Here is a 12,434-nt window from a genome sequence, read left to right on the forward strand (position 1 = left end):
ACTATCCATTCACAAACCAATCAATAACAACACCTTCCCTCTAGAAATAATTAAAGTTGATCTAATTAGATTGCTTTCACTTACAAACTTGTCATGTAAAAAAAGTTAATTTATTATCCCACCCAGCTCACCTATGGGAATTATTATAGTAAAATAATGTGCTAATTGTTGCAAATCTTAAAACAAATGATCTATATATACCTGCTATTACTTGAGATTCCTGCTTTGTTGTGAGTTATAAATCATAAATTGAGCTTTCCCTTTCATGCCATGTAATCTTGGACGAGCACATAGAATTTTGTGTTCTTAGCATATTCAACTTTGAACATTTATCGAGCTGATGTTTTTCATTCAAGAAAGTTGGTGTATGTATTGTAGTGTATTGCTTAACATTCCCTGCAGTGTTTTATACTTATGTAAAGAAATATCAGAAATTACTACCAATATAAATTTAACCCTGTAGTCAAAAAGAGAGAGTAATGTACTTACAATGGAAATATTTCATATTTGTAATTTGAAATGCTTCCAATCATTTATCAGTCACATATTGAGATTTACTGAGATTTTTTTCCTTCATTGCAATATGCTGCTTAATGGCTTATGGTGGAGGACTGTAGTTAGAATGTAAAAATATTTAAGATATTTAAATCAGAGTTCAATTAGCATATGGGCAGATGTAACTACCAGAGAAGGGAGAAATTCCTTGGTGTCCTTATGTTACAACTGCTGCACATTAGTCATTGTTAAGAGTATCATGTGTGTCACACACATAAGTCACCTGATTTACTAACTTGCAATTGATTCTTATATAACACATTTATTTTATTTTTTTCAATTTAACTATATAGTTACCATTTTCTTTGCTCAATATTTAAGAACTGCCTTCTGGAATAAATTTCTTTCTTGCATAAATGCAGATTTTGAAAGCACTAAAAGGCAACTTTTTTTTATCATTTGATTCATCCTCATTTGAAAATTATAGGCAACTATAGTTGATATTTATTTGTACTTGTTCTGATAAAGAGTTTGCCTTATGTTCTTGGTTTTAAGAAGTCTTTTGGTTGTTCCTACGTTTCATTCTGTTATAAGAAATCTATCCTTTATTATTTACTGATTTTTATAAGGCTTCAATTCTTATTATGACAAAATACACATAACAAATAATATGCCATTTAAAATTTCTACTATCAGTTTATGAGAGCTCCAATTTCTCCACATCCTTACCAACATTTTAAAAAATTCTGCAGGGTCTGTAGCCTTTCTGGTGAGTTTGGAGTAGTGTATCACTGGTTTTCATCTGCATTTCCCTAATGTGGAGTAACTTTCATGTGCTTGTTGTAGATCTTCTTTCCAAATCTTATGTTTGAATAATTTTTCCCTAAGTACAATGTATGAGACTTTTAACAATTTAACAAGCTACATGACATCACATATTTCAGTCTGGGAATCTTCATTTTCAAAACAACCTCTGCACCAAATCCTCTTCTAGTTTATTAATGTCTAATCAAGACCATAAGTACCTAAACCTAGTAAAGGCCCCTTTATTTCTCTACCTGCTTTCACTGAATTAAATGTCTACAAAAACTTTTGTCTTAAGAATTCTACAGGGAAAAAATCTAAAATTCACAGGGAACGACAAGATTTTGAATAGCCAAACTATCTTAATAACAGACAAAGCCTGAAGCACCATGGATCCTAATTTTCTAATATAGTATATTACTGGCATAAAGACAGAGAGTTCAGAAATAAATTCATGCATGCGTGATCAACTAATTGTTCACAGGATGCCAAGCATACTCAATCAAGAAAGGATAATTTCTCTACTAAGGGTGCTGGGAAAATTGGGTAGATACATGCAAAAGAATGAAACTGGATCCTTATCTTACATTGTCCTCAAATGTCAATTTTTTAAAGAAATTAATGACTGAAGTGTAAGACTTGAAATTGAAAAATTGTTAGAAGAAAACAGGAAAATCTTCATGATGTTAATCTTGGCAATGATTTTATGATATGACTTCTGATTATTTTTAGAATCTTTTAATATTTTTGTTTGAGTAGATTACCTTTCATTTACCTACTTGGAATGTACTTGTTCTTTGAAGTTTAAGGATATCTATCTTTATTTGTGAGGAACTCTCAACCTTAATTTCATTGATTATTGCCTTCCTTCTTTCTCTCTACCCCTTCTAGAACTAGTTAGTCCTTCTAAAATCAGTCATTCCTTCTCCTTCTTAAAAACTAACATTTCTTGCAGAACCTCACACTTTTTGAGTGACCGAGTTTTTCTGGCTAATTTCTGCAGATCTACCTTATCTTCAACTGTGTGTAATCTATTTGACTTCAACTGAGTCTATAAATAAAATATAGAATTTACTTACTCTATTGCTTGAGATTTTTGAATTGATTATTTCTAGAAGTACTTTGGGTTCCCTTCAGGGATACTTCATCATGTTTTATCATTTTCTATTCCTCAGAAGTATTTATTATTTTAAATTTATACCTAAAATTATAATATATTCATTTTATAAGTCATTTTATAAGTTTTTAATTCTGTTGATCCTCATTAATTTTTTTATATTTCCCTGGATCATGTGTGTTTCATGATTATTATTATTGTTGCTGTCAATGCTATTGTTGTTATTTGTGTGTTGAGGATTGAATCCAGGGTCTTTCACACGTTGAGCGTGTGCTCACCATTGAGCTACATCCCCAGCTACATATTTTATCATTCGAATTTCCTTTCATGAATTCCTTTCTTCCTCCCTTCTCTTCTTTCTTTTAGCTCAGAAATTATCTTCCCTGGGCTTTTATCTCTGAGGAATAATGAAACTACAGATTTTAAATATTCCCCAGTTAAGGCTGTCCTTCTTTCCATCAGGAACTTGGGGATGTTACATACCCAAGATCATTTTAAATGAATATTCAGCTTACGATTTTCATGCCTCACAGGTGGAATAAATTACTAAAAGAGCTGATTATGGTTGAGAGTTTTCAGAGGATGCTTTTTGACTTCTTTTTCTATAATATAAATTTCCTAAAATTTATATTGGAAATTTATATTATATATTATATTTTATATAATAAAATTTATATTATTTGGTTTCATCTCCAAAGTAGATTATTATTACTTCATCACTAACATAGTCAACTTCAGATGATTCTATCTATACTAAGGGATCTTGAAACACTTCTCATTTTGTGAAGCTTCTTGTTTGAACACTTTTTTCAAACCTCAGGTAATTTCAGGTCCTTGCTAATACAGCTCATTAGATGCCCCCATTGCAATGCCTGTTTGGTATTATTTACCTTTTTGCATTTGTTTTTATATCACTTGACTTCCAAAGTTTTCCTGTACTCTTTAATTAGTTTATTCAATGTTTTTGGAAGCATATTTTGAGTATCTTATCAAACAACTTTAAATGTGAGAAATGAGAGTTTTTCCCTGGACATCTGCTCACTTCTGAAACAGGTGACTTGCATTTACTATTTCAATTAATTTAGCCTTTACTTAAGCAATAATATCTGTGAATTCACCACTTAGTTATCATAATAGGTATATTATTCATAATACACCTTAGAAAAAATACATCACTTATAAAAGCTTGTGCCTGTATTTTCCCTAAAACCTCCCTCTAATTCCTGGGATATTTGTAACATATTTGTGAAAATGTGTGGACATTTAGAGAAACATTATAAGCAGTCCAGTCTCAATCTTATTTTCATCCCTAACCCTCAGAAAATTACTAAAAATTTTGCATTCTCAATTTTTCATTAATAAAACTATGAAAATAATATTACTTTAGTTAGAAGATTCTTATGAAGATCAAATAGGATTATTTATGTTATACTCTTATCAAACTTTTATGAACATAGCAAGTGATCCATCAATTTTAGCTCAATTATTTATTCAAAACACTTATTTGTTCTACGTGTGTCCAGATATTCTTTTAGGAGTGATGAATACAAAAATGCACAGGACACATTCCCAGTCCTCATGATGAGACAGATACTGAAATAATATAAGTAAATATATAATACTTATGAAATATTGGGTCATGCAGAAAAATTTTGAAATGATTCTTAGTAGAGTACACAAAGTGGTTATGGGGTGCCTTTCTAATGGAGTAAAGGAGGTTAGATCATGCAATATTTTAGATGATTTGATGGTGCTTCTATTTATTCTAATTTGCCTTTGGAAAGATATAGGAGACTTCTGAGGTTAAGGGTGACAGAACTCAGTTTTAGTTTAGAAAGGTCAGTCTGGCTGTTCAGAAGAAAATAGAAAATAGCAGAGGAGTTAGTAGGCTGTTTCAGCACTGAAAGTTAGACATGATTTCAGCACTGAAAGTTAGACATGATACTGATTTGAATTTGGAGGAGTTGTGGTGGTGACAAGAAGGGTTTGGATGTGGTTGCTATATACTGATGTTAGAACTAATAGAATTCTCTGACACGTTGGCTAAAAGATGTAAGAACACAAGTCAAAAGTCACAGATTTTTAGTATCAGCCACTAAATTACATGACATTCGTTGAGAGGGGAGATTACAAGAGTCACAGGCATGAGGCACGAGTTTGATATATGTCTTATCAGATTGCTCACAAAAGCCTTATATCCCAACCTCTTTACCATTTCTCCCAGATTTTAAGTATTTTGATAAAGTATATTAGCATTTTCATTCAGATGATCTGGGGTGGGTCTGGGGTGGATCTTATACTTGCATCATTCCCCAGCATCCTGTTTAATAGTGTTCAAACTAAGTGTACATTTCCCTTGTCATTATTTCAGTTGTTTCACATGGTTTAGAGCTTGATTATTTGCACATACATTCATAAATATATCATTTTGATTTGCTGAGATTTTTCTAATTATGAAATTCTGCTTTTTAGTGCTGGGAATATTTTTTGTTCTGAAGTTAATCTGATATTTATGAGCAATTCTTTCTTTTTGTTTGTGCTTTCGTGGCATATATTTTCTATCATTTCCTTTTACCTTATTTTTACCATTATATATGAGTGGGTTTCCTGTAGGCAGCATACAATGGGTGCCATCTTTAGAAAATTTAACCTAACAATCTTTATCTTTTAACTGGTTTGCATACATCATTTGTAATCAATATAATTATTGATATGGAGGAATGTTTATCATCTTATTTATTTTCTATTTGAACTGTTTTCTGCCTTTGATCCCTATTTACTACACTTTTTGTTTCTTCTATTTTTATCCTTTGATTATTTATATTTTATTGTTCCATTTTAATCTGTTCACTGGATAGTTGGCTAAATTTTAGTAGCATTATATTAGGAAATACAACTAGATACATTTTAATCTAATTGGAATTAATGTAATAAAAATAAAAAGTAAAGCATATAAACCTGACATCATAGTTACTCCTATAACACTTCATTTTATGATTATTATACATAAATAATTACATATGTTGAAAATAATCCAGATAATTTTATAATATTTTCAACATCTTTTCATATTTAGGAAGTTCAAAAGTTCTTGTATTTTTCCAGATATTTATTATCATAATTACTTTGCTATTATTTCTTCATTTTTGAATTTTCATGTTTCCTTTTGGGACACTTGCTCTCCAACTTTAAAGATATTCCATTTACATTCAATTATTTTAGAGCATTGATGTTAATGATATGTTCCTTCAGTTTTCCTTTTTCTGTATCCACTTAACTTTATCTCCAAAGGATATTTATGCTAGATATGGAATTCTGGGATGATGTTTCATCCAGTATCCTGGATGTTGTTCCACTGTTATCTTGTTTTATTTGGGCAGGGAAGAAGGGGTAATGGGGATTTAACCCATTGAGTCACATCACCAGCCCTTTTTATTTATTTATTTATTTTATTTGGAGACAGGGTCTTGCTAAGTTGCTGAGGCTGACCTTAAACTTGCAATCTTCTTCCCTCAGCCCCCCACGCAACTTGGCTTACAGACATCTACCACTGCGCCCAGTGCTATCTCGTTTTCTGATGAAAAATCTGTTGTCATTTGACTCATCATTTATTTATGTTGAGTATTTCATTTATCTTTAATAGTTTTGAAGACTTTTATCTATTTTACTTTCTGTAATTTGATTACATAATATCTGAGTGGATTTTTATTTGTTTGGAAGTGTATCACCTTTGGGGGATGCTAATCTTATTGAATAACTCAATTTATTGTTCATCTAAATTACTAGGTATTCAGATTTATTACTTTAGTTACTCTTGATGTGTGAGTCACCTTTGCTTATAGTGATTATCTGTAATGATAAGACTAGATATCTTGATAATATTCCCAAATCTCTGAAGATCTATTATTCTTTTTAGTCTTTTTTGTCTCATCCATTGTTTATGTTAGTTTCCTGGGTTTCTGTCACTAAGTACCACAAACTGGATGACTTAAAATAATAGAAACTTATTCTCTCAGAATGCTGGAGGTGAGAAGCCTGAAATCAGGTTAGCGGCAGGAAGATGCTCCCTCTGATTCATTTTAGGCTCTTTCCTTGATTGCCTAGCATCAGATTGTGGTCACCAATCCTCGGCAAATTTTGACTTAGAGCTTTGTCCTTCCAGCTTATCTCTTTGTCCTCATGGCATTCCTCTTGTGAGTTTTACTTTCCTTCTCATAAGAACACCAGTCATATTGGATTAAGACTCCACCCTATTCTAGTATTACTCATCTTAAATAACTGCATCAGCAATTACTCTATTTCAAAACAAGGCCCTAGTCTAATGTTTTAGGAAGGCATGAGGTTTTGGGTTTTTTTGGTCTTTTGGTTGTGGAGGCAGATGCTATCAAGCTCAAAATTATATTACACAGTTTCTCTTAGTCTATTGACAATTTCAGTGGTTCATTGAATCGTTTTATGTCAGACTTTCACTCTGATATAAAGCCTATCCTTATTTATTTATTTATTTTTTAACTTCCAGTGTAAGTAGTTTTGGCTTAAATTTTCAATTATTTCTTTGTTTTGACTTTCCAATATTTTTACTGGAAATTTTCACTATTCATTTATTCTGAAGTGTTTAGCATTATGTTACAGTGGTAGCTGCATTACATATTATATGATAATTCCAACATTTGGTTCATATTAAATGATTTAACATACTACTCCAACATAAATGTTAAAAGATCTTCAGATTAAAGACAAACAATATATAGTTTTGGTCTTAGTATCTTTTGAATGTCCTTTCTTTTTGGAGAACAAATCTGTTGTTCAGATTTTTCTAATACTTTGTCTGAAACTTTGGATTCTATCCTGGAAATTTTGGGTATTGTTTTTTGATAATCTTAATTTATTATACTTCTGTAGAAAATGATATTTTTCCATTTTGTTTGGTAAATATCATGCTCTGAATTATATCTCACAAAAATGTATATATTGAAGCCCTAACTTTTAATGCAGACATATTCAGAGGTAGGACCTTTCGGGAGGTATTGAAAATTAATGAGGTCCTAATTGCAAAGTACTAATCTGATTGAATTAGTAAACATAAGAACATTGGAGGAAAGGTTATCAAAGCTCTTTCTATCTCCACACAGGAACAGAGGAAAGAACATGTGAGGATATATGGAGAAGATTGCTATCCACAAATAAGGAAAAGAGGTCTAACCTTGATCATGGACTTCTAGAGTGTGAAATTGTGAAAAAAAAAAAAAGCAAATTTTGTTGTGTAAATCACCTAGTTTGTGGTAAATTGCTCTGGTAGTCCAAAAGCAATAATACAGTCAGTATTATCAACCAGTTTAGTTAGACTGAAAACCTTATCTAGCTTTCTCTAACTGGTAGTCCCAAAACCATTTCATTTCTTAATATTTTGCTATTTTGTATGGATCCTCCAGCCTACACCAGTCAAAAGTTAGTTTGAGAGATTTTCAGTGGTATATAAGGTACTTCACTTCCAAATGGAATTTTAAATGCTTTTGAAGTTTATGTTATACATGTAGACAATGTTGGGGTAAGCCTGGAATTTATGTCAATGAATATAAAAAATTAGGGGACAGCTTTCTATTTGTGTTTTATCACATATTTTCTAGAATCATTTCTCTAGTCCTCTGTTCAGAAAAATATAATTTTTGATAGAGCTTTATCCTCTTCTACCATGTGCCTCCATGTGTCTAATTCAGGTTGTAATGATCGCCGTGCTCCTTCCTTTCATCCCTTTACCTTTGAAGTAAAAGTTGAGTACTTTCAAATTTGTCTACATATTCAATATAATCCCCCTCAGAACATCAAGGATATTTCTCTCAGAACTAGAGAAAATAATCTTCCAATCAATAAGGAAGCACAAAAGGACCACAAGAGCTGAAGCCATTCGAAGGAAGAAGAGTAAAACTTGTTGCATCTGAGTAATTATGTTGCAGAGCCATTGTAACAAAACAGAATGGCACTGGCAGAACAATGAGCACACTGAACAACAGGACAGAATAGAGGAAACAGAGGCAAACTCACACAGCAACAGTCATCTGTTCCTTGACAAAGGTGGTGAAAACATACATGAGAGCAAAAACAGCTTCTTCAACAAATGTTGATGGAGAAACTGGAAATCCATATGTAAAAGATTGAAATCAGGTCCCTATTTCTTACCATACACACAAAAAAAACCATAAAGTGAATCAGAGACCTAGGAAATAGATAAGAAACTTTACAACCACCACAAGAAAACATAAGGATTATTCTGTAACATAAAAGCATAGATGATTATTTCCTTCATAGGTCTCTTAGAGCTCAGGAAATAATACCAAGAATCAATAAATGGAATGGCACTGAACTCAGAAGATTCTGCACAGCAAAGGAAAGGACAAACACACAGAATGGGAGAAAAACTTTGTCAGCTACTCTTCTGACAGAGGATTAATATCCAGAATATATAAATAGCTCAAAAACCTGAACACCAAAGAAGATAAGACTTATTAACAAATGTACAAATGAACTCTGAGACACTGCTCAAAAAAAGTACAAATGACCAGCAATTATATGAAGAGATGTTCAACATCTTTAGCTATCAATGAAATGAAAATCAAAACTACACCAAGATTTCATCTCAACTTCAATTAGAGTAGCAATAATGAAGAAAACAGATAATAATAAATGCTGGTGAGGATGAATGAAAAACAAACTGCTATGCACTTGGTGAGAATACCAAGTACTACAGTTGCTTTGAAAATCAATATGAAAATTACTCAAAAGATTTGTAATGGAACCACAATATGATCCAGCTAAACCACTCTTGTTATTTATCTGAATTACTTAAAGTCAACATACTATAAACATACATGCTTACTTGTGTTTATAGCAAATACAATTCACAATAAACAAGTTATACAACCAGCCTAGATGTTCATCAACAGATAAGGGGGTAAAGAAAATGTGGTATATGTACCAAATAGAATTTTATTCAGCCTTAAATAAGAATGGAATATTAGATCATTTTCAGGGAAAAGGATGGAAATGAACAGAACTATGTTAAGTGAAATAAGTCAGACTAAGAAAGACAAGTGTATGTTTTTACTCATGTGGAAACTAGATTTGAAAAAAAAAAAAAGGATAAAGGATCCAACAAAATGGAAAGAAAACTATAGGGCAGAGGAGGGGGAAGGATGAAGAGAGGGCAAAGGGAAGTACTGGGGAATGAAAATGATCAAATTATGTTATGTTCATGTACAAACATGCTACACTGAAATTTGTTAATCTGTGCAATTAATAATGTATAAATTAAAACTGCAAGTAGGGTACTGACTCCCTCAATTATCTCTTCTGCCTTTAAAATTCATGTTGTTAAATGGGGTCTTTACTGATAAATTCAAATGATCTTCCTCTTTTAAATTCAACTGATTGGGAGCCTTAATACCAACCGCAGGATTCCCTTTTGCCATATCAGGGACCATGATGGCACACTTCCCAAATTAGGACATGGACACATTTGGGAAATTGCAATCTTTGGGGAAATGAAAGACTAGAAAATTCATATTCTGCTACCATAAGAACTAGGTTAGTGAGAAGGAGGCAAAAGCCAGGTAACTCAGTGACAATTCCACAATTTGATAAGCTTTTGGTATGCCTATATCCTGAGTGGTAAAAGAAACAGAAGTGGGAGTAAATGTTAGATTGATAGTTTGTTCAGGGATTCCCAAAAGAAATGTCACCTGAGTTTTGAAGGCTGAATTTTAATAAAGATAAATGCAGAGGAGATGCACTAGAGAGAATTGATGTGAAGTATGACACTAAAATTAAAGTGGTTTTCTATGGCTGAAGAGATAAATGCCTGAGAGATGATACTAAGAGTTTGAAGAAACATATGTGTCCATAAAAAAAAAAAATTATCATGTTTTTAGAAGACATAGTTAGGTAAAATTTTATATTTTAGGCAAATTAGATTAGATGAATTTTAGTAGATTTTCCAATTTCCAAAATTACTATTATGAGTAGGAGAGTGATAGTTCTAGGAAAAAGCAGGAAAATGAATTCTTTAACTCCATGAAAGAAATGATATACATTAAAGAAAGCAGTGGCAGTGGAGATAGAGAGGAGAAATTCTCTGGGGCACTTATGGTTGAGGGGTGTGCAGGGATGAGAAAGATAATGATAAACTAGAGAATTTTCTAAATTTCTTTCTTTACAAAAATATGCATTATGATGAGATTCACTTGTTAGAGAAGTGTAAATGGCAGAAGACTAGCATAAACATAGACTATTTGGTTTCAAACATATTGATTCTGACGAGTCATGGAATATTCTAGTAGCTAGTTTAAGCAAACAGTTGAGTACAGATAATTTAAGTTCATTAGAGAGGCCAGTAATACATATAAATCCCTACCTGCAATTGTTCACTGATACTTAGAATGTAAGCCCTAGGGAAAGGTCTTCCCCAGTTAGGACCTCAATAAATGTTGTGAGTCTTCTTGTGTTGACACCAAGCTAAAGGTGTTAATGAAATCTCACAATTTATTATGCACAATGGGAACAGAAGACAACAAAGCACAGAGCCAAGATGGAAAATGACATTTATGTATGTCAATGCCATTGCATGAAATTGAAATTTGAAAAGGAATAGTCACTGAAATAAATGGAAACCCAAAATTGAAAAGATACAGAGGAAAAGAAGAAAAGGACTTCATAAAGGATGTCAGAGGCCACCAAGAACTCATGTGAGGCTGCAAAGAATAAGCTTCTCCTGGTCTTAGTGTCAACCACAAGACCAAGGTGACCATATTAAAAATATTCAATGGTTAAATAGAAATTAGGTCAATGTTGAAAAGGAAAGAAGAAAGGAGCAAAATAAATAAATAAATAAAAATAAATTCAGGTTACTGGCCATGAAATTAAGGAAAATTATAAGTTAAAGCAAAGATACAAAATTGGTGATTATTCATTAAAATAGAATAAGCCAATAAAATGGAAAATTAGAGGATAGAAGAAAAATTAAGTATAATGAAGTGTAGATTTTAAATATTTCAGTTCAAATGCTATTTCTACGTTGCTATAATATAGCATTTCTGAATGTAAGCACTTTGTTGAGCATGCAGTAATGTATAGAAGGATCGGACATATTTTTAATTAAGGTTTTTGGTCAGTGTCCTACAGTGAATGCTAATGAGCCATATTGCGTACATTCAGAATGATTTTCATTTGTGCATCAACCCTGTTAATAATAGTATCTAATTAAGGCATTCATTAAAAGTCTATAATGTTAACTTAATGGAAAAAAATTCAATAGAACTCCATTAGGTTCTCCTTGTTACCTTAAAATTATACAAGTTTAACAAATGCCTTAATTAGTTGGTAAAGAAAAGTAATATCATACAATTTAATTTAAATTACACAATTTAATTTAGGATTACTTAGCATAGAAAATTGCATTTTCTAGTGCGAAATGCATTATTTTAGTGACACATAATACAGAGATATGTTTAGATATCTAATGATTGATTTCTCCATATGTCAGCAAAACAGAATTCTGCAGAGAATGTAGGAAATGTGATGTATAAAATAAAATTTGAGAATTGTTAACTAAGCCTTTCATAGTTTTTGTGTAGGTAGAATTTTCATTATTTTGTTCCTGTCAATTTTGGAAGTTCAAATTGATAACAGAAATTTATTCAGCTTTCAGAGGCACTTGGCATCATTTTGCGTTAGAATAAAAACAAAAGAGAACAGAGCAAAGATTTCCCCAAGATAAAAGACTTGTTTTTCTTTAGTAGGTATAATCATCATGCTTTCAGTTCCATTTCCAACTGTGGTCACATTTCTTCCCCTTAAGTTTAATTCCATGTCTTCTGTCTTTTATATGTTTGATTTTCCCTCTTAAGATACATTTGATTAATAATATATTATCAATAGTAACATTAAAGATACTATTAACCTGCAAGTTGTCCATAATAAAAAAAAAATTGACATAGTCATAAAATTAAAAATCAAATAATTTGGA

The sequence above is a fragment of the Sciurus vulgaris genome (genome assembly GCF_902686455.1).
Source record: "Sciurus vulgaris genome assembly, chromosome: 6".
Lineage (NCBI taxonomy): Eukaryota > Metazoa > Chordata > Mammalia > Rodentia > Sciuridae > Sciurus > Sciurus vulgaris.